At 48.9% G+C, this 21,324-nt stretch overlaps 1 protein-coding gene across 6 annotated transcripts in view; it reads left to right on the top strand.

The window, feature by feature from the left end:
* Positions 1 to 4,748: 4,748 nt before the first annotated feature.
* The window catches only part of P2RY6 (pyrimidinergic receptor P2Y6), a 37,437-nt gene continuing 20,861 nt past the window's right edge, over positions 4,749 to 21,324 (top strand). The window contains exon 1 of one of the 6 annotated variants that reach the window (XM_067038856.1): positions 4,749 to 5,008. The gene's annotated coding sequence lies outside the window, so the exon portion shown is untranslated. Of the gene's footprint in view, positions 5,009 to 12,990; positions 13,074 to 21,324 lie in introns of those variants that run through there. The other 5 variants (XM_067038855.1, XM_067038857.1, XM_067038852.1 and 2 more) reach the window with 5 other exon arrangements.

A 21,324-nucleotide genomic window follows, 5' to 3' on the forward strand; every position in this document is an offset into this window, starting at 1 on the left:
GAGGCTATTTAAGTTTAAATGTAAATGAATTTGAAGTTAAAAATTTCAGGTCCTCAGTTGCACTAGACGCATTTCAAGTGCTCAGTAGCCACATACAGCTGAAGGCTATCATATCACATTGGACAGCAGACATAGGATATTTCCATCATTGCATAAAGCTCTAAGGCATTTAAAACACTGATTGCTTCATTATCTAACACTGAATGAGCTCTTTTTTAAAACACATTTTTTAATATTTATTTATTTGGTTGCACCAGGTCTTAGTTGCAGCTTGTGGGCTCCTCAGTTGCGGCATGCACGTGGGATCTAGTTCCCTGATTAGGGATCGAACCCGGGCCCCCTGCATTGGGAGCTCGGAGTCTTATCCACTGTGCCACCAGGGAAGTCCCCTGAATGGTCTCTTTTTGTTTGTTTGTTTTCTCACATGTAGGACAGTTCCTGTGTGTGATGGAGGAGGATACATGCCTGGCTAAGCTTACATCTTTCACGTGTCCAGCCCTCTCAATGAGCTTTATTACTTCCACATTTTCTCCTAATGTGTGGGCTTTCTTAAGCCTCTCAGGCTCAGGCATTCCCACTTTCTTAGAAGACATTTTTGCTTAACAATGAGGGGAAGATGGTAACAATTATGTACCAAATAAGTTGAAGGAACACAAGCGTGAGGTGCAAGTCTATCCTATCGGGAGAACAGAGGAGTTACCACCACAGCTTACTCCACATCCTCTCACCCAGACTTGTTCTGGGGAGCACCTGCAGGTTTGTTAAGTCAGGTTTTCTACTAGTAAAAAGTTTTGAAAGTCATTGTAACAATTATTGGGAGAGTGAGAGTTCAGATAGAAAGGGACACCTGAATGAAAATGTATTTTTCCATTCTCTTATTGATGGATATGTAGATTGTTCCCAATGTTTTGCTTTAGATAAAATGCTGTGATGTACATTTTTATACACCTGCTAAAGTTTCTCCGGGTTATTTATGTTAGGGTGGAATAACTCTTTTAGATGATGTGCATCTTCAACTACTAGATATTGACAAATTGTTCTTCAACTTGGTATGTTCAATTTCTAGTCCCACCCACAGTGCATAAAATTTCCCATCTCTCCACACCCTCAACAAAGTTGGTATTATCAAACTCTTTACTTTTTGCTAATCTGATGTGTGTGAAATGGTATTTACTTGAAATTTGTGGGTCTACTTGAAATTTCCCTGATTGATTGTGAGGTTGAACATATTTTCATATGTGTATGGGCCGTGCTTGCTTTCTTTTCTGTGAAATGCCTACTCATGTTTTTTCCTCATTTTTCTATTAGGTTGTTTGGTTTTTTCTTATTGGTATATAGGAGTTATATATATATGCTGAATAATAATCCTTGTCTGTTAACATGTTGTAATAACTCCTCTCAGTTTGTGGTGTTCTTTTTTTTAGTATTTTGGTTTTTGTTTTTAAATACATATCTGTTTAGGCTGCACAGGGTCTTAGTTGAGGCATGCGGGATCTTCGTTGCCACGTGAAGGATCTTCATTGCGGCATGTGGGATCTTTTAGTTGCGGCATGAGAACTCTTAGTTGCAACATGCATGTGGGGTCTAGTTCCCTGACCAGGGATCGAACCTGGGCCCCCTGCATTGGGAGCATGAAGTCTTAGCCACTGGACCACCAGGGAAGTCCCTTTTAGTATTTTGGATTAATAGAACTTTAAAATTTTTATTATACTTGAGTTTATCACTTTTTTTCCTTTATGATGTTTTCTTTTTTGTCGTTATGTTTTTGTTTAAGAACTCCTCCTTAATCCTGGCACATAGTAGGAATTCAATAAATGATTGTTGAATACAAGCTGCGGTGGGAGCTGAAAGGAGAGGCTGGTTGTCTGAGCGTTGCAGGTGTTGGGCTAAGGTGACAGGCGCTGATGGTGTTGTTGTGAAGATGAGGGCATGGGGGAGATTACTATAGAGAAGAGGGCACTTCAGTCATCAGAGGGGAGAAGTCCAGGGAGCAATAGGTCTGAGGTGCAGGAGAAAGGCTGGGCTGGAGGTGGGAACTGTGAGTGTCCAGCACACAGGGGTAATTTAAGGAGAGCCACTGCCCTCCCCCAGGGAGAATGTGCTGAGTGAGCAGAGAAGACAAGGCTGGGACAGAGCCCTGAGAGGAGTCTGGGAAGCAGGAGGAGAAGGGTGCTGTGGAGGCCACACAGGGAGTTCTTGACAGTATCCATCGAGTGACTTCCTGGGCAGTCCTTCAGGGGCACGGAGGTCACTGGGTCCTTAGAGGAGCCATCTTGGGGATGCTCTGGGAGCAGAGACTAGATAAATGGGCTGAGGACTGCAGAGGAGGCAACTCTTCTGAGACCACTGGCAGTGAAGGGAAGAGAGGGGGCAGTGCCTGGAGAGGGGGGCTCCAAGGCTTAAGAAGACACTGGAGCATGTTCGCAGGCCAGCAGGGGTGGAGACGAGGATTCCCAAGGGCGTGGGGACCTGGCTGCAGAAGCAGAGAACAGCTCTGGGCACTGCTGGGGCCTTCACCTCAGATAAAAGAAGAGCCACCTCTTGGGAAGGGGAATGCTGAGCAGAGAGGTCGGGGGCAGGAACTTAAGTGAGCCCCCTCCACTGAGCCTGGCCCCAGTCCTAATGTCTGCCTAGCACAGGTAAGAACCAGTGAGCATTTGGTGAGTGAATTTTCTTGGTCAGTCAGGTAGCAGGTGGGGCTGGGGTGTCAGTGAGTTAGAGCTTGTGGAGAGGGAACATTTGGAAGAGCTACCATGAAGGGAGAAAAGAGCTTCCCTAGGTGAGGGCTTCTAGGGGCCCAAGTCCGTTGAGTCACAGGCAAACACCTTCTCCCCTCAAAGGACTGGCAGCAACCATTTCCCCTTGAACCAGCCAAGGCCTCAAGGCCCCTTGGGTCTGGCGAAGTGGGTATGACAACAGCCCATGACACCAAATATCCCTGGCTCTGTCCTCCAGTCTCCCCCTCCCACATCCTCCCTGGGCCAGCGGCCATCATCTTTTCCCAGACTGTAGAACAGCCTCCTAGCTGGGCACCTGCTGCTACCTTGCCCCTCCTACCCATTCCTTATTCTCCAGCCAGCAGCTGGAGAGATTGATTAAAACGATATTTGATATACAAGTATCGAATCATGATGCTATACACCCGAAACTGATATGACATTATATGTCAGCTATACTCCAATTTTAAAAAAAGATATTTGATTATGTCACTCTGCTGCTCTAAATGTTTTGGTGACTCCCACGGCTCTTTGGACAATAGCCAAAGTCCTGACTTCGGGCTGGCTGGGCTGGCTGCTGCCGCTCCTTCAGGCCCATCTCCCACCATGCCTCCTGGCTCGTGGGGCACCTCCCACTCTGGCTGTGCTTCATTTCCTGGAACACGCCAAGCCCTTTCCTGTCTCACCCTCTTCAAGATTCCCCTGCCTGGGACTCTCTTCTCCCTCACCATCACCTGGCTGAGGCCAACTCCTCACTCTGGTCTCAGCTTAAAGGGCACTTCCTCTGGGAAATCTTCCCAAATCTTACTATTTATTTATTTGGCTGAGCCACGCGGCATGCGGGATCCTAGTTCCTCGACTGAGGATTGAACCCATGACCCTGCAGTGGAAGCATGGAGTCCTAACCACTGGACCGCCAGGGAATTCTCCCAAATCTTACAATTTAAACTAGATTCCTTCCCCCTCCCACCCCCATTATAATCTTTCCTCTAACCCTTCACTTTTCCTTCTTAGCACTTACCACAATGTGTAATTCTGTATTAATTTATGTGACTATTTATTTAACATCTGGGGCCTCCACCAGATTATAAACTCCATGAGGCCAGCGCTATCTGGACTGTCCTATTGACTTGGATCTGCAGTCCTAGCACAGAACCTGCCACAGAATAGGAACTCAACAACTGTTGATTAAAAGCTGCAGCGGTAGCCAAGAGGAGGGGCTGGCTTGTCTGAGGGCTACTGGTCAGGGGAGGTTTCAGAGATGAGGGAATTAGAGGCCACTGTCCATAAGAGAGCTTAGGAGATAAAAGAAGAGAAGGAAGAGGAGTTACAGGAGGAATGCTGACATTGATGAGCACCAATTATGTGACAGGCACTGTCTCATTATACCATCCCAGTATCACTCCCACCCCCACCCCCCCATCTTTAGTAGGATGTCCAGCTAGCTGGGTGACCTGGGGTAAAATAATCCCCCTGAACCTCAGTTTCTTAATCTGTAAAATGGATTTGTGACACCAAGATCCTGGGGTGGTTATGAGAATCAGGGAGCAGTGTACAGTATAGAAAGTGCCACCAATCCATGCTTTAGGGGTACTTGAGCTCTGGAGTCAGACTGTCTGAGTTCAAACCTCAGGACTGCCACTTACCAGCTGTGTGACCTTGGACAAGTCACTTCATCTCTCTGTGCTTGGGTTTTGCCATCTGTAAAATAGGGATAATAATACTTCTGGAATTGCTATGAGGATCAAATGAGATAATGTATTAAAACACCTAGTACGATGCCTGGCACATAGTAGGTGAAATAGCATTTATTTTTATCCCTCCCTCCCCACCACCATTCCAGAATTGCAGAATGTCAGAGCTAGAAAGTCGGAATCACCTCTTAAGCCCCACCCCCACCCCAGGCCCCAATCCAATGGGGGAAACTGAGGCCAAGCGAAGGTAGAAGAGGTGAGGGAATCTGGGCTGGAGTCCAGGGCTCCTGGGTCCCAGTCCAGAGCACCGGTCCCAGACACCTGCGGCCTCTTCCAGAACTATCACCTCCCCCGGGTTCCCCAGCGGCTGTCAGTCCAGCCCCGTCCCTCCTGGGCGGGAGCGGGAGTCCAGCTCCGGCTTGGAGGCCGCCAGGCCACACCACCTCCCCACCCCTTTGCTTTCGCGGCGCGAGGAGCGGGGACGCCCGGGGTCTGAGCTGCAGCCTCTGCCTGCTGCCTGTGCGGAGCTTCGGTTTCGGTTTCGCCTCCCAGCGCTGGAGGGAATGGCGTCCCCGGCCCGGCGGCTGCGTGCTCCAGGTGAGGACTGTGGAGGGTGAGGGGGACCGAGGGGCAGGCGGTGCCGGGGTGAGCGGGTACAGGGCAGCTCTGCCCATGCCAAGCTCTCGTTGCCGGGGGGAGTGAGTGTGTATGTGGGGTAAGGAGTGTGGTGGGTGTGTCGTGGGCAGCGTGTAGGAGATTAGTGTGGGCAATGTGTGTGTACTGGGTTGTATGCAGTTAGTGTGTGGTGTGTGCTAGGTGTGTCGAGTGTGACCAATGAATTGTGGTGTTGTCCACGTGCAAGAAGTGTGGTACCTACCTATAGCCATGACTGACTGAGCCAGGGTAACCCGGGGGTTCCACGTGTGTGCCCACTGTGTGGTGGGAGCAATCACACGATGGTGCATGCATGCATGTGGTGCCTGCTGTGAGATGTGTGTTCTGTGTGTGGCACATCCATGGCTCTGTGTAGTGTGCTGAGCCAAATAATGGAAGACGAGAAGCATTTGTGCAGCTCTTACTATGACAGAACATTTCCCATGAAATATTCCCTAGGGTGGTTCTGACTTTTCCACCCAGCACCCCTAAGGGCTTGGGAGAGTGAAAGCTCACCCTGGACCTGGGTGGAGGAAGTACAGCTAGTCCCACGCTCACCCTCCCACAGGCACGCATGGGTGTGCGCGCGGGCACACACACACACGAAGATTCTTTGAAGTCTCCTTGTTTAATCTTCAAAATTCATGTGGATTTTGCATTCCTCTCTGTAATATTTTTGCACTTGTTTTAATGTAAAAATATTGTTCTGCTAAGTTCCCGTCCAGTGAGTTGACTCAAGGCTTGGTGATGAGCTGGGTTTATCTTGCTGGGGGCCCTTCGGCACCTGTAAAGTAGGACGACTCCCCTGCCTGTCCTCCAAACTGAGATAGCAGGACTTAGACCTCCTGCTATTGGGGAGTGTGGCAGCACGTCTGGTGTGTGCTGTGTGTGCAGGTGTGCAGCCGAGTTGTGTGATGGGAAGCTGGAGTTGTGTATGGCCATGTGCACTGTGTGTGAAGGAAGGGGTCACAGGGGCGTGGGGATGTGTCCTACATGGGAGAACTGTGGTGGGGTCTGTCTGTCATTTCTAGTGCAGGGGCAGGGAAGCTGGGCTTCTTAGGAGGAGCTGTGACCATCAATGAGGTTCTCACCTTTTCTGCACTGACTGGGCAGGAAGAGGCTGCAGGACCCCAGGGGACCCTGGTGAAGGGGGTTCCTATAGCAAGCCACCACCTGGGACTGTCAAGGTGGTTATGTTATCCAAGCCTGGTTTAAATCCCACCTCTGGCACTCTCTACATGTAGGATGTAGGGCAAAACCTTTCTGTGCCTCAGTTTCTTCCTTTTGTAAAATGGAGACATTAATAGGATTTGCCTTGTAGGGTTATTGTGAGGATTGACTGAGTTCCTAGCTATAAAGTGCTTGGCATATAACAACCCTTAACAGGTTGTAAAACTATAATGACAGTGATGGAGCCGCCACATAAGTGGTCCCTTCCTGCTCTAAGAACTCTCGGTTTCCACAGAAGCAGTGATTTCCCATGAGCTGGGCAGGTGGGAATCTGAGAGTCTCCCACTTAAGTATGTCTGAAGGATCCATTCCTGTCCCCAACCTCTATCGCTGTTGAACTCTCAGTGACTCTCTGGCTCCTGGGAAGATGCAGTCTGAAAGGAGAAGAAGATGTTGAGTCTCTGGCAAGGTCTGGGATGGGGCATGGGAGAGAGGCTGAAGGGAGAGCTGCCAGGGCAGCCATGGGGCTTGGATGGAAGCCTCTTTCCTGACAAACATGGGAGAAACAGAAAAATGCTGGCCTGTGCCCTCGAGTGTATATGCGTGTGTGTGTGTGTGTGTGTGTGTGTGTGTGTGTGTGTGTGTGTGTGTGTGTGTGTGTGTGTGTGTGTTTGGGGACTGTCAGGGGCAGGGGCAAGGGCAGGAGTGCCCTCTGCCTGGAATGAGGAAAGTTAAGAAGAGTAGGATTAGGGATGTGTGGTCCTTGGGCCAAAGCAGGCCCTGGAAGTTAGAGGAATGCTGCAACATCAGAATTAGAGCAGGTAGGTCTGAGCTCCAGACCAAAGCGAACCAGGAGACAGGAGACCCCTCAGGCTGGGCTTCGTTTGGGGGGAGAAATATTTGCATTGGCAGAGCAAGAGCCCTTGTTCCTGGCGACTTCATTGGGTCAATTTAGAGAAAGTGCCCAGAGGCCTTGGAGAAGGAGGGGACATAGAAGACAGTGTCTAGAGCTGTGGAAACATATTTAGGGAGGACACCTAAATATATCCGCCTTGGTGGTGGGGTGCTGTGATGGGCTGGCAGCGAGGCTTGGGCTAGGGGAGTGGCAGACCACTGTCCCCACTGTCCCCAGGCAGGGAGTGCTTCGGCCCCAGAGGCCCTGGATGCTGCTCCAGGAGATCTGGAGGGCAGAGCCCTGTTGGGCAGCAGAAGGCCTGGCCCAGCCACCACTGGCTGGGTGACAAGGCCAGTTCTCTCTTCTCAGCTGTTAGAGAGGGGGGGATGGAGTAATGTTGGCATCATTTCTGTCCCTGATTTCCTTTGATCCATAATTCCAGCTATAATTATTTATGATTCTACAGCCCTAGCCCTAAGAGTCTATAATCAAACATTCTAAAAGTCTATAATCCAAACCCCAACTTTCTATTCTCCAGCGATAACATTCCCTGATTCCAGCTCAAGTGTTCAAGGATTCTGACCAGTCTGGCAGTCTGACACTTTCAAGTTTATAAACTACCAGGAAAGGTATACTAGAAGTCACTTCTGCAGCTATTTGAGAAGTCCCCAGGAAAGGGCCCTCCACAGCCAGTCACAAGCGCTGGAGCTGCTCCTATGTGTTGAGGGAATGTCCTTGTTCCATGGCCATATGCTGCCTGGGAGGGCTGACAGTGAACCCAGAGGTTCCTCCTCATCGGGGCCATGGAGGTGCTTGGAGTAGCCCTTGGTTCAGGGGAGGAAGGCCTCTCAGGAGAGGAAATGGTTCAGATCCCGAGTTGTCATCATTCCCCACAGGATGAAGGAATTGTGGGATCACTGGGCTCTTGGAGGGGACACGAAGAGGAAGAAGGGAAAGAACAAGAAATGGGGCTGAGGAGACCCCAAAGGCAAACCTCATTCTGTCTGAGAGACTCTCCAAGCACCTTAGGTTGTAGAAAAAATTCCTGTGGTGTTAGTAAGAACAGCGCCTTTAATGCGCAGTCGTGTTTGAGCTCAGCATTATGGGCCGGCAAGTGGAGAGCTGAGGGCCAGTCCCCGCTTCAGCTGTGTGACTTTGGACAAGCCACTGTCCCTTTCCAGGCCTCACTTTCCTCCTCTGGCAATCGAGCACACAGGACTAAAACTCCCTGACCTCTCTCTCTGACCACTGGGGACATCATCACTGTCATGGAGACCCGGTCCGTGGACAAGTCTATAAACATTAGTCGAATGAGGGAGGAGGGAATGAACAAATGAATGATCAGATGAAAAGAAGTGAAAATATAGCCTAAGGCACCATGATGATGAACCCCTTCCCTCCTCCCCTCTCAGCCTCAGCCCACATGTGAGAAACTGGTCTCAGAACTTAAAGAACTGGGGGGTGGGGTGGAGGGGTGGGGGCGGTTTCCTTCCACACAGACCTGGATTGGTGGAGAGTTTAAGAGATTGGGCGGTGGGAACTCCTTGGGTGTCACCGTTTGCCCTGCAGCATTTCCACTGCCAGCCCTGCCCTGAGCCCTGGGCAGCAGGCCTGCTGATTCACGATGCTCTCCCTGATTATTTCCCCATGATCACCCCCCAGCCCCCCGAGCTAATGATTAAAGGAAGGAACTGTAGCTTCAGGGGCAGTGGCTCTGGAGGCTGGGATGGTAAGCAGGAGCCCCCAAGAGATTGGTGGAAGAGTAGAGCCAGAAGGGTCCTGAGCCCCCAGGCCGTGTGAGGCAGGGTGAGGGGGTGAGTGGCCCAGGTCTGAGTAGCTGTTGGCATGAATGAAAACGGGGGGGGGGGGGCAGGTAGCACACACTCACCAGGCACCTGCTGTGTGAGGCATTGTGCCCAGTTCTTGCCTGTGTGCTCTCTGTCCTCCAGCCACCCTGGCAGGAAGGAGGGGTTTGGGTGTATCCTGGGCTTCTTCCTCATTTCTCCTTATTCCCCATTTCCCCTATTCAGTTATCAAGCCCCACTGAACCTGCCTCCCAAATATTTCTCTAGTGGTCCTCTTGTCTCCAGCCCTTTGACTCTGACCCAGCTCTGGAATCCTCAAAGCCTCCCCACCTCCCACCTTTTACTTTGGCTGCCAGGAAGCTCAATCACCATCTTAGTCTAGGTTTCTGCTGCTGTTTTACTGCTCTGCCTCTAATGGGATCATGTGGCATATGTGGCTTTTGTCTGAGCTGCTTCCAGCCTTTTATGGGCTTGGAAATTCTAAAACAATCCATAAATAAAATCTGCTATTCCCTAGATTCTTATGAGAACATCCACTGGCTTCTTGGATTTTTCACTTTTTTTTCCTTGCCTCTCCCACCACACTGACTCCCACCCAGACATGGAGACATTGCAGCTGAATGAAGCAGTGTTCAAATCCTGGCTCTGCTACTACTAGCTACATGAACCTTGGGCAAGTTACCTAACCACTCAGTGTGCCTCCCTTTCCCATCTGTAATATGAGGATAATAATGGTACCTACTTTGCATGGGTTTATGAGGATTAAATGAGATAGTATAAGCACTGTGGTAAGCACTGTGTTTGCCAGTATAGATTATTTGAATGGGTCTTAGCCATCCTGGGGGAACCTGGAGGACAAGGGGCTGGCTCTGTATGAAGTATTCTATGTCACTGCTTCTCAAAAGTCAATGTCTGCCTGAAACCCTTAAAGATTTGATTCACTTGCTCAAGGTGAGGCCTCCAGGAACATTCCTGACCTGCTCTCAGAGGATGCCAAAGCTTTTGTGCAAAGTCCAGACTTCAGTCTACTCTGTGAGGACGTGACTGTGGATAGAATCCTTGTAAACTGTAAAGTGCTTGACTATTGTACCTGGATGGGGGTTCCTGCCAGTGACTGAGGGCAGGAGGATAGCTGTGAAAGGGTCAGTGCCCACAGGCAGCAGAGGGTCTGAGGACCCCAGGAGGAGGGCTTTGGCCTTGGGCACACCCCTCCCCCACTATGAGAAGCCTATATCCAGGGCTGAGCAGGCCAAGTTAATCCTCTAAGCCTTCCTCCTCCTCTTGTGTAACAACTTTTGTTCCCCAGGGAAATTGAGAGCCTGCTGTGACCAGGAACCCCACAAATCTTCCACGGCATCTGGGCCTGCCTGGGATTGTGGCAAGGATTGCTGAGCCTGGGAAAACAAGGCCTCTAAAGTGGGGGTTTGTGGGCACACCAGTAGTGGGCCCATGTGTGCATTACATGCAGAGACACAAGCACAGGCAAACACACGTGTGAATGTACACACTCCAGGGCCACTCACACGGACACACATGTGTACCGTATACACATGGGTGCAATTCTGAACACATGCACCCCTGTGAATACATGTGCCTCTTCCAGGTCAGACCCACACATAGCTGACACCACCCCCACCATGTAGACATGCATGTAACTGCCGTTTGTGTAGGTACGTCCTCTCCCAGCCTGGGACTTGAGGTTTACAGTTACCTCAGGCTTACACCTTCTCCCGGAATAAGCTTTCCCAGGCCTCCCAGGCTTGTTCCTTTCCGTGTCTCCCTGCTCACCTGCTCACCACAAGGACAGAGAATGGGCTTTTCCTGTCAGCTGCTGGCCCGCTGGTTGGGAGCAGGGGTGTTTTTATCTTTCCTTTAGAACTGGTTCTGTGGGATTTTCACTTATTTCCCATCAAGGGTCAAGGCCCTGCCCTGGGGGTTGCCTCAGGGGCCCACAAGCATGAGGAGGCTGGTTTTCCGATAAACAGGAATGTTGAACATATAACAACCTCTGTCGTTGGAGTAGTACCTAAAAGTTTGCAAACTGCCTTCTTGCCAGTGTCTTGCTCCTTCTTCATTGACAGACCCGAGATGCAGGTGCCTTCATTTCCTCCATTTGGCAGATGAGGGAACTGAGGCCCAGAGAGGGGTAGGACCCACCTGAAATCACACCTGAGCAAGATGAGGCAGAGTCGACCAAAATTCTAACCTCTTGAGGTTGGGCTGAGGGGAAGTGGCTTCAGCCTCCTGGGGCTGAGAGAAGGAGAGCTTGGCCTGTCAGAGCTGGGAGGATGGGGCAGGCTGAGGATACAGGCAGTCCCTCATAGGCCAGTGCTCTGCTGAGGCTCAGCCCTTAGTGCACCTTTGCCTTGCTGTTTGATCCAGGCAAGTCCCTGCCCATCTCTGGGCCCAGCACCCTGTCTCTACAATGAAACATCGGGGTTGGTTGGAGGATGCACTCCCTCTCCGAGCCTGGGGAAAGCTTCTGCAGGTTGCGAGTGGAAGGCATGCTCAGGATGCTCCACACTGCAGCCTTCGTGGTCCTGAGCTACGGCCTGTGCCCAGGGAGCCCTCGCCTTGGCCCCTGGCCTGCTGCTGAGACCCACCAAGGCAGGGCCAGGCACAGAGTTGGGGCTCAGGGTCTGGGGTCTCCTCCAGGCTAGGCGGGAGGTGGTGTTGTGAGAAGAGGACCCAGAAAATCCAGACGGTGCCCCCAAGCCCTGTGGATCTCTGCCCCTTAACCTCTCTTATGTTTCTCTGTAGTTCTTATCACTACCTGACCTGCTATATATTTACTCATTAACTAAAATTAGTCTCCCCTGCTAGAATGTAGGTGCTACATGGGCAGGGAGTTTATTTTGTGCTCTCAAGTGCATTGAACGTTACCTGCACAGAGTAGGTGCCCAATGAGTACTTGTAAAAAAAGAAAACGGAGGAAGAGGAGGAGGAGGACTAATCTTACGGATGGGGAGTGGCTGGCCCAGACCCACCACTGACCAGAGGCAGAGCCACCCTGGCTGCCTTCTCATCAAGCCCAAGCTCGAGGATGGATTGGAGCTGGGGAAGGTGATGGTGTCCTGGGCTCAGACTTTTCCCCCCCAAATCACCCTCAATCTCAGGAGCCATACTCAGTCCACAGGGGGAAGGCAGGGCATCTGGACCTGTGGGGCAAGAGCCAGACAACAGAACCATTAATCTCAGGGTCTCAGCATCCTTTAATGGACCTTCCAGGCACTGCTGAGAAAACCAGGTTAGTCATTCCCTGCAGCAGCAATGAGCGGGGCCAGGACTCTCTTCAGACTTGAGAAAAGCCAGGAGAGGGCTGAGCGGTGGAGATGAGGAGGAAAATGGTCATCCGCTGGGTGCCAAGGCCCTGGGCCAAGCCCTGGTCTGTCGTTCTTTTTTTTTTTTTTTAATTTATTTATTTTATTTTTTTGGCTGCGTTGGGACTTTTTTTTGGCTGCGTTGCTGCACACGGGCTTTCTCTAGTTGCGGAGAGCGAGGGCTACTCTTCATTGTGGTGCACAGGCTTCTCGTTGCGGTGGCTTCTCTTGTTGCTGAGCACAGGCTCTAGGCGCATGGGCTTCAGTAGTTGCGGCACGTGGGCTCAGCAGTTGTGGCTCGCTGGCTCTAGAGCGCAGGCTCAGTAGTTGTGGCGCACGGGCTTAGTCGCTCCGCGGCATGTGGGATCTTCCCGGACCAGGGCTTGAACCCGTGTCCCCTGCATTGGCAGGCAGATTCTTAACCACTGCGCCACCAGGGAAGCCCAAGCCCTGGTCTTTCAATGCCACCTCACTCAATCCTCCCAACAGCCCTCGGGGCTGAATTGATGATACCCATTCTGGGGGTGAGCACACTCAGAAGGCAAAGTGACTGGGAAGAGGCTGGTCAGCCTTGGTGTTAGGGACTTGAGCTGGATTTGGGTCCCAGCCCTTGCTTGCCAGCTTGCCAGCTCTGGGCTGGGGCAAATTACTTCCCCTCCTCGGATTGCTCGGTTTCCTCATTGGCTGTCTCCCGGGATGACTCTGAGACATGCATGTGACAGTTTGTGGCACCAGAACTGGTTAGAATAGGGACTGCTCCAGGAGTCAGAATTTTCCCCAGCACTTGACAGAGCTGCGTGGCGCTCACTCCCTCCTGGGTGAGTGTTCTGGGTCCATGCCCTGAGAGTGCTGAGACACCACCTCCCCTCAGAGCTCAGTGATCTTGCCAGATGGACTGCTTGCAGCCACTTTGGCTCGTTGCAAGCTGGAGAGAGAGTGGGAGCGGACTTGGGGTTCTCCTCCCTTCCTTGGCCTGGTTGTACCTAGAGCTGCAGCCTGTGCAGCGCGGAGGGCAGAGGAGACAGCAACCTGGGGACCAGGCTGGGCCGCGGTGGAGGAGGGGAACAGGGCAGGCAGGCCTGGGAGCCACACAGGCCTGGGTTTCAGTCACTTTCCCTCTCTGGGCCTCAATTTGTAACATGGGGGTAACAACGATCTCCCCCTGAGTTTTGAAAAACTGTTAAGTGTTCTATGCTGGTGAGTGCCCCTCAGAGAAGAGGCTGTGCCCCCAGGAGCCTGTGGTGGGAAGAGGCTGGGAAGGATTAGGACCAGATAGGAGTCCACAGAGGAGGCCCTTAGGAAAGCTCTTGCCTCCATGTGACTGGTGGGGAAAGTGAGTCCCTGAGTCGTGGTACGATTTGCTAAAGGGGAGTGCGGCAGGGTGAATGAGTATATCTCAGGGAGCTGTGTTCAAACTTTTCTGGCATTTCTGTTGCCATTCAACTCCCACGACACCACCACAAGGGAAAAACTGAGCAGTACAGCCCATGGTATAGGCCCTGGCCTCTGGAAGATACCAGGGATGCACATCTCTTGCCAACTCTAGAATGGGTCCTAAGCCAATTCAGGGACAGTCTCTCCACCCCTCAGTATCAAATGAGAAGTTATATGAGAAGGCTCTTTGTAAACTATAAAGTGCTGTGCCTCTGATGGTGCATCTGTGTGTGTGTATGTACAAGCCCTCGGGTGTGTATGCATGAGTGAGAATGTGCAGCTTGTGAGCGTGTGTGCATGTGGTGTGTGTGCTCATGTTCCCTGGCCTGGCTGGGGCAGTAACTCCATGCTGTCCGAAGCTCCCTGTTTGGCTGGGACTCTTCTTCCCTAAACTTCTTCCAGTCTTTTTTCCGTGTTTCCTCACTGCTCCTTAGTTTTTCAGAAGGGAGCAACCTGTGGTCTGGAAACCTAGCAATTGTCTCTGAGCCTGCCCACTCTTCTCCCCTCCAGCCCGCCCTGGCCTCATCCAGCCCCTGGAGGCCCGGCTGCCCAGTCTGCAGGGCTGGCAGCTTGCTTGGCTTCCCTGCGCAGCCCACCTGCCACCCATTTTTCCCTCCAAGGCTCTGTGCCAGCCACTCTCACATCATTGTTCCACTGGCTCCTCACAACATCCCAGAATCCCACCCTCCGGGTGCTCTTATTAATCTCGTTTTAGAGGCAAGGAAATAAAATCTCAGTGAGGGGAAATGGCTTTCCCAACGTTACCCAGCCCAACTAGTGGCAGTGCTGGGGTTTCAACTCCTACCTAACTCCAAAATCTTTATCCTTAACTCTTGAGGCCTACCTAGCGAGGGTGTGCTGACTGGTTGGCTGAATGAGTAAATGAATGAAAGAACAAATGAATAAATCACTCAGTCAGTATTGAGCTGAAAGAGAAGGTTAAGCGATAATAACAATAACTCACTTATTGAGCACCTACTATGTGTTAAGTGCTTCACATAAAAGCAAATGCAGCCAAGATTATCATTATCCCCATTTTGCAGTTGAGGAAAATGAGGTTCAGAGAGGTTAAAGCATATTATTCAGGATGGGACCTGGAATTCTAACTTGTCCTCCCTAGAGGAGGTGTGAGTTAGCAGAGCCTGGTGACAGTGCTCACCCATTGCAGCAGAGACACGTCAAGATTCTCAGGAAACTGTGTCTCCAGGGCCCTCCCCAATGGCACCCACCCCCACCCCTCTTGTCCCGGGGCCATTTCCCCATTTGTCTCTGAAATGGGTTTCTATTTCAGTCTGGGGTGGGGATTTGCTGGTCTGACTGTTCCTTTCTGACTGTGGGCACGTCTGGTGAGGGCCAGTGCCTTGTCCTGGACATGTGGAAGTGTCTTCCTGTTCCTTCTGCCCCAAGGGCCAGCCCTGTCATTAACAGGTCCCATGGGAGGGCAGGCCTGTGCAAGATGCAGCTGTGGGTCTGTGGAGATGGCCTAGGCTGGGTCAGTGGCATCTGTGCCCAGCCCTGTGCTGGATGCCAGGGACCTAGCGGCGAGTAGATCCAGTCCTTCGCTTAGAGAACTCATGGGCGGAGTACGAAGCCTGGGTGGGTTAAGTCTGTAGTAGTGGGGGCAGAGCCTGGCATCCTGACTTCCAGGGCAGCGCTGATGTTTGTGGCCTGGAACAGATTGCGGGTTGTTCTGTGGCCCCAGGACAGAGCCGACCTGCGATGTCTGAGGGGCAGATCTCAGCTCAAAGGGATGACATTGTCTCTGTCAAGCCCAGAGGAGGAGAATCAGCCACTCATTCATTCAGAAGTTCCCAGAGGGCCTTCCATGGGGGGGCGGGCAGGGTGAGGGTGGAGGGGGCACAGGGAAAAAGAATCAGATGTTGAAATCAGAGCTGGGTTTGAATCCAGGCACCAGCATTTGCTGGCTGTGTGATTTCAGACAAGTTATTTAACTTCTTGGAATCTCAGTTTCCCCATTTCTGAAATGGGGTACTAGAACCTACCAGGCCAGCTCATGGAGTGGATAAAATAAGATAGTGCGCATTACTTGTAGGTTCTTAGGAAGGTTTAGTTCACTTCCCGCCTTACCCTGGAGAGCCCTTCATGAGGGAGGGGATATTCCTTTAGGCAGCAGCTAGTATGATGATTGAGGCAAGAGACGAAACTTGTAAGGGGTTACAGTGAACCCTCCAGACTGACCAACATTCACATTATGGTGCACGGTCTCATTTCTCATGTCACAAAAGGGAAATAGAGACACAGAGAGGCTGATGTTTGAGGCAGCCTGAAATACCTCTGCTGTAGAAAGTTGCTTAAATAAAAGAGATAATAGATTAAAATCTGAACAGTCCCCAGCCTAGGTCTCCTGACCAAGCTGGAAACCTCCCTGTCAGACTCTCAGACTTATTAAGATTCACTGAGGACCGACTTTATGCCAGGCCCACACTGTGGCTTTATTACAGATTTATCTTTATAATAACAGCAACAACCATGAAAGGTTAATACGTAAGCCACATTTAGTAAGTGGGGAAACTGAGAGTCAGAGTTTTACATAACTTGCTCAAGGTCATACAGCTAATAGAAGCTAAGGGAGGATTCAAAACGAAGGCAGTCCAGCCCTGAAACCCGTGGCTCTCCTACTCCATGGGGTACTTGTTCCACAAAAGATGTCAGGCCTCAGATCAGAAATACATATACCAAAAAGGTAAAATACAAATGACAACATAAAAAAGGAGTAATTGGGCTTCCCTGGTGGCGCAGTGGTTGAGAATCCACCTGCCGATGCAGGGGACATGGGTTCGTGCCCCGGTCCGGGAAGATCCCACATGCCGCGGAGCGGCTGGGCCCGTAAGCCATGGCCGCTGAGCCTGCGCGTCCGGAGCCTGTGCCCCGCAACAGGAGAGGCCACAACAGTGAGAGGCCCGTGTACCGCAAACAAAAAAAAAAAAAAAAAAAAAAAAAAGGAGTAATTAGGGAAATGTAAATCAAAATCACAATATGATACTACTTTATACCCGTTAGGATGGCAGTAAGGAAAAAGATGGACAATAACAAGTGTTGGTGAGGATGTGGAGAAATTGGAACTCTCATACGTTGTTGGTGGGGATGTACATTAGTGCAGCCACTTTGGAAAACTTTGTCAGTACCTCAGAAAGTTAAACATAGAGTGACCACATGACTCAGCAGTTCTATTCTTAAGTATGTACCCAAGCAAATTGAAAGCACACATCCACATGAAAACTTGTATGCAGATGTTCATAGCCATGTTATTCATAATAGCCAAAAAGTGGAAACTACCTAAGTGTTCATCAGTTGATGAATGGGTAAACAGAATGTGGTATATCCATAGAATGGGATATTATTCAGCCACAAAAATGAAATTCTGATCCATGTTACAACCTGAATGAACCTTGAAGACATTATGCTAAGTGAAATAAGCCAGTAACAAAATCATGCTTATTATATGATTTCATTAATGTGAAACATCCAGAATGGGCAAATCTAAATATACAGAAAGTAGATAAGTAACTTCCACAAGATGGAAGGAGAGAGGAATGAGGAGTAACTACTAATAGGTACAGGATTTCTTTCGTGGTAATGAAAATGTTCTGAAATTATATAGTTGTGATTAAGGTCGCACGATCTTAAAAATATACTAAAAACCTCTGAATTGTACACTTTGAAAGGGTGAATTTTATGGTAGTTGAATTACATCTTAATTTAAAAAACAACAGGAGCAGGACTATACAGTTAAAAAGAAGTTGAAACTAACATTGGTCCTACAGTAGGAAGGCAGGGAAACTCAACTGTGTGCTTCCTGGCAGCTGGAGCGAACAAGGAGGAGCAGCCTCCAAGAGGAGGAAAGTGCAGCACCTTAGGGAAACCAGCTCTTCCAGAGTGTAGCTCTAGGGCAAGATTCCCACAAGCCTGAGTTGGCTATCATAATGAATTGTCAAAACCACGAATTTCCTTCATCTCCTACCTGAGATTCTGATGCAGATAGCATCAAGAACTGTGAAGGGCATGAGATTGTACCACACTTACAGGCTACTAAATTAGCCTAGTACAGTTTCATGGAGGCTGGCAGAAGACCCAAGACTCCTGCTTAGAAACAAAGAACTCTGTTCCTCACATCAGTAGTAGCAGGGGGAATACCAGTATTAGCACTGGTTCCTCAAGCCCCAATTCCCACAGGGTAATGTAAAGGCCAGATAATACCTGCCCATGCAATGCATTTCATTACAAGAGAAGAACCTAGACCTGAGGCAACTGAAATCCTTTATAATCGACAGTGAGCCTGCCTGACCTTTGCCCTAAAGGAAGACATTATTTTTGTCATACCAGACAGCCAACAAAACTGCCTTGTGCTTCAGAGGGAGACACTGTCACTCTCTTCCAAGTCTGTTTGCTATGCAAAAACCGTTGAAAAGATGGTCTAGAACAAAGGCAATCTGTCTCTGCTTAATAGACTTGCCAAAATCTGAGAGACCCAAGGAGAATTATCTCCTGACACATAGGTGTAATGGTCAGGGCTGTTTTTGTTTGTGTTTTATTGTGGTACAATATACATAACATAAAATTTACCCTTTTAATCATTTTATTTATTTACTTATTTTCATTTATTTATTTATTTTTGGCTGTGTTGGGTCTTTGTCGCTGCCCCTGGGCTTTCTCTAGTTGCCGTGAGCAAGAGCTACTCTTCATTGGGGTGCGTGGGCTTCTCATTGCGGTGGCTTCTCTTTGCTGCCGAGCACAGGCTCTAGGCGTGCGGGCTTCAGTAGTTGTGGCTCACAGGCTCAGTAGTTGTGGTTTGTGGGCTCTAGAGGGCAGGCTCGGTAGTTGTGGCGCACGGGCTTAGTTGCTCCGTGGCATGTGGGATCTTCCCGGACCAGGGCTCAAACCCATGTCGCCTGCATTGGCAGGCGGATTCTTAACCATTGCGCCACCAGGGAAGTCCCTTTAATCATTTTTTAGTGGGAAAATATATATAACATAAAATGAATTGTTTTTACTCACAACACTTCTGACACCAAATGTGTGCACTTTTCTCCCCCAACACCAACCAATTCTTTTTTTTTAATTGAAGTATAGTTGATTTACAGTGTTTTGTTAGTTTCTGCTGTACAGCAAAGTGAATCAGTTATACATATACATATATCTACTCTTTTTTAGATTCTTTTCCCATATAGGTCATTACAGAGTATTGAGTAGAGTTCCCTGTGTTATACAGTAGGTCCCTATTAGTTATCTATTTTATATGTAGTATTAGTAACACCAACCAATTCTGACACCAACTCTGAGAATAAGCGTGGACCCCTTAGGTTAAGGGCTCAGTTGTCTCCCCCACCCCCTGCCCCAATTCAGATGTCAGTCACAGGTCCCAGTCCTCCTGTACTTCTGATGGGCTATAAATCAGGAGTTCCCATGACCCCCTCCTAAGGTTCCATAGTTCACTAGAATGGCCCACAGAACCCAGGAAAGCACTTTAACTATTACGAGATTATTAATAAAGGATAAAACTCAGGAACAGCCAATGGAATTGATGCATAGGGCAAGATAAGAGGAGAGGAACATCCATCCCTCTCTGGGTGGGTCATCCTCCCTGCACCTTGATGTGTTCACCAACCTAGAAGCTCTCAGAACGCTGTTGTTTAGGGTATTTTTAAATGGAGGCTTCATTTTGGAGGCATGATTGATTATATCATTGGCCATTGGTGATTGAATGCAACCTCTAGTCCCTCCCCACTCCCTGGAGGTTAGGGGGTGGAGCTGAAAGTTCTAAGCTTCTAATCAAGGTTTGTTCTTTCTGGCTACCAGCCCCCATCCTGAAGTTCTCTATTCTCTAGGTGCCTGCTGAGAGTCAACTTGTTAACAAAAGTTGCTCCTATCACTCAGGAAATTCCAAGGGATTTAGGAGCTCTGTGTGAGGAACCAGGGGCAAAGACAAAATATATATTTCTTATGCCATACATAAAATTTACCATTTTAACCTTTTTTGAATGTACAATTCAGTGGCATTAAACACATTCACATTTTTGTATAACCATCACCACTATCCAAATCCAGAACTATTTTATCCCCAAATGAAACACTGTACCCATTAAACAATAACTCCCCATTTCTCTCTCCCCTAACCCCAGGTAACCACTATTCTGCTTTTTGTCTCTATGAATTTGACTGTTTCAGGTACCTCATATAAGTGGCATCATACAATATTTGTCCTTCTGTATCTGGCTTATTTCACTTAGCATAATGTTTTCAAGGTTCATCCATGTTATAGTATGTGTCAGAATTAACTTCCTTTTTAAGGCTGAATAATATTCCATTGTATGTATATATCACCATTTGTTTATCCATTCTTCCATCCATGGACACTTAGGTTGTTTCTGCCTTTAAGCTATTGTGAATCATGCTGTTAGGAACATTGGCATATAAATATCTGTTTGAGTCTCTGCTTTCAATTTTTTTCACCTAGAAGTGAAACTGCTGGATCTTTTAGTATTTCTATGTTTGTTTTGTTTGTGAGGAACTGCCATACTGTTTTCATAGCAACTGCACAGTTTTACATTCCCAGCAGCAACTCTCAAGGGTTCCAATATCTCCACATCCTTACCAACACTTGTTATTTAATGTTTTTTCTTATAATAACCATCCCAATGAGTGTGAGGTGGTATCTCATGATGGTTTTGGTTTGCATTTCCCTACTGATTAGTGATGTTGAGCATCTTTTCCTGTGCTTATTAGCCATTTGGATATATTCTTTGGAGGGTGTCTATTCAAGTCTTTTGCCAATTTTTGAATTGGTTGTTTTGTTGTTGTTGAGTTGTAAGAGTTCTTTATATATTCTGGATACTAATCCCATATCAGATGTATGATTTACAAATATTTTCTCCCATTCTGTGGGTTGCCTTTTTACTCTGTTGGTGGTGTCCTTTGATGCTCAAAAGTTTTTAATTTTGATGGAATCCAATTTATTTTTTCTTTTGTTGCCTGTGCTTTTGGTGTTATATTGGTCAGGTCTGTTTTGATTGCATGCAACAAATGCAACTAATTTGGGCAAGAATGGTATTAGTGAATGTAAAGAAAAATTCAAAAGTAGACCTAGATCAGACATGGTTAGATTCAGCAATTACAATGATGCTATCAGCAGTCTCTCTTTTTGTATCATTTCTCCTGATTTTCTACTCGCGTCCTACATTCTCATCCAAGTTCTTTCCAGAAGCACCAGGCTTCCATGGCCCTCATGGCTAATAATCCTGGGAGAGAAACTTTCATGCTGGTTCCACCAAAGTCCTGGGGTAGACTCTAATTGGTTCCCCCTGAACCAGTCACTGGTAAGGGGTCTGGATGGATGCTCTGATTGATCAGCTCTAGCTCAGGTGTCCACCTTGAATGAACAAGATTACCATGGAATAGAGGACGGGGCTCCCCATAGGCAGAGATGCTTGACAGGCAAACTCCTCCCCAGAAGGGGTCTAGGAATCTGATAGACAGCTGGGGTTGGGAGGCTCTGTTTGAAAGGACATGCCTCATCTCAAATTTCCCATGGGGGCTACTGGAAGTAGAGGGAATCCTTTTAGTTGGTTCCTGAAGACTTCCTGGAGGAGGCAATGTTTATGGGACCCTGTGATTAGT

This window comes from Kogia breviceps, chromosome 7 (genome assembly GCF_026419965.1).
Source record: "Kogia breviceps isolate mKogBre1 chromosome 7, mKogBre1 haplotype 1, whole genome shotgun sequence".
NCBI classification, from domain to species: Eukaryota; Metazoa; Chordata; class Mammalia; order Artiodactyla; family Physeteridae; genus Kogia; species Kogia breviceps.